General features: G+C 44.6%; 1 protein-coding gene across 2 annotated transcripts in view; it reads left to right on the forward strand.

Annotated features, from left to right (window-relative positions):
• The first annotated feature begins 1026 nt into the window (after nt 1-1026).
• The window catches only part of LOC119593709 (sodium- and chloride-dependent glycine transporter 2-like), a 32059-nt gene continuing 31333 nt past the window's right edge, over nt 1027-1752 (forward strand). The window contains exon 1 of one of the 2 annotated variants that reach the window (XM_037942678.1): nt 1027-1243. The gene's annotated coding sequence lies outside the window, so the exon portion shown is untranslated. Of the gene's footprint in view, nt 1244-1417; nt 1732-1752 lie in introns of those variants that run through there. The other variant, XM_037942679.1, reaches the window with a different exon arrangement.

Genomic DNA, 1752 nt, shown 5'->3' on the forward strand with positions numbered 1-1752 from the left:
AGTAACCATTTAAACAAGTAGAGAAGACAAGTAAAATTGGCATGTAATTTGCTTATGGGACATTCCTCAGCCATGAAAAAAATCTCAGAGCTTCGGGAGTAAAAATGATATCCATGAAGCTCTAGATAGATGCCATGGGTCATGATAATGCAAAGGGAATACCTTTTATATTTTGGAACAAACGGCTTTCGTACGGTTTTATACTTTGAAGTTTATATCATTTTTCTCATATGTTGAGAGGGTGCGATGTAGGGTGAGGATTTTAAGGATATTAATATACGCTATGCTTATCTTTCTTCTTATCGTTGTTATTTCCTTTTACTATAAAATACAATATAATCTAGTTACATACTTCTCAATTAACACCCACTTATTTTTTAGAATGTATAAAGAGAACTAGTATCTAGAGTCTCCTGTAGCACATAACCCTAGACTTTATTTCAGCGTAACACTTTCATAACCTAAAATATAACAGAAGCTCGAGAAGGGTCGTTCCGTGGCACTCCCTCGGGACGACCTGCCAGGGTTGAGGAAGAACGGACCGGAGCGAATATGAACAGGTATTTTGTACTCGTCTGGCTGAGGGATTTTCTTCTCAATGACTCCAAGAATAAAAAGAAAATGGATATGCAAAGTCTGTCAGAGAAAACAAATCAAACTTTCGCCTTGGATATGTTTATTCTGGCTTTGTTTGTGTTATCAGGCGTTCATATTCAGATCAGGAGCATAGTGCAGATGAAGGGAATAACAATAAAAGCATCATAAAAGTCTACTCTACTTCTTGAGATCAGATAGAGAGAAAGAGACACAGCGAGAGCCAGCCGAAGACGTGAAAAATGAAAGTGATATCTGCAACAAGTGGAAAAGAAAGAAAAAAAAATCGCAGCGTTGTGTAAGCCAACACCGCCTTAACGAGATGCGAGCAACAAGGTCACAGACCGCCGCCATCACCAACTAAAAACTCTGAGTCGAAAACGTGAGTCGGTCCCTTCCCCGCACCGCCCGCCGCCTCTCTCCCGGCGCCGGCAGCCAGCAAGACACGCGGGGCAGCGAAGACTCCGCCAAGACTCGAGCAGTCTCACGCTCTCTCTCAGTTGCAAGGGAGCTGTCGTCGCGCACGCACAGGACCCGCGCCGCCACGTGAGTCGCGGCGTCTGGCGAGGGAGCCCTGGGAGTGACCCCCGCGTCAGCACGCCGCTCGCAGACGCCCTTGCAACGAGTCCTTGCCACGACTCTCTCCAAGGTAGAGTCTCGTGGGGATCGTTTGGCCTTTCGCACGCGACGACGCGCTAAAATTACGGGGTATTTTCATCTTGATATGACGCGTTAGATCGGGTTAGTGACGAGTGAGATATACATCTAGAAAAGGTAGTACTTTGCTAATAGTTTATTGACAATAAAATGCTGTGAGAACGTTCGTTTCTTCGAGGAATAGATAAATGCTGCCAATTATCATCAATATATGATTCTATGCACCGTTCCTTAGTGACGCCAGAGAAAGAGTGAGACTGAAAACTGTTCGTCAAAGCGAAAGAGTTCAGATGTTGGAGGTTGGCCAAGGGTCGAACCCGGCGAGGGAAAGTGATCAAATATGCAATCATATTTTTTCTGTGTATCTGCGTAAGTAAAGAAGGTTGTGGATACGGAAGATTGTCAGCGGATGCTCCTGAAAGTTCCCGCATAAAAGAAAACTCCGGAACATCGAAATTGCGACGGTGGCATCAGTGAAATGTTCGTACTAATGCTTGTGGC

Source organism: Penaeus monodon, chromosome 32 (genome assembly GCF_015228065.2).
Source record: "Penaeus monodon isolate SGIC_2016 chromosome 32, NSTDA_Pmon_1, whole genome shotgun sequence".
Lineage (NCBI taxonomy): Eukaryota > Metazoa > Arthropoda > Malacostraca > Decapoda > Penaeidae > Penaeus > Penaeus monodon.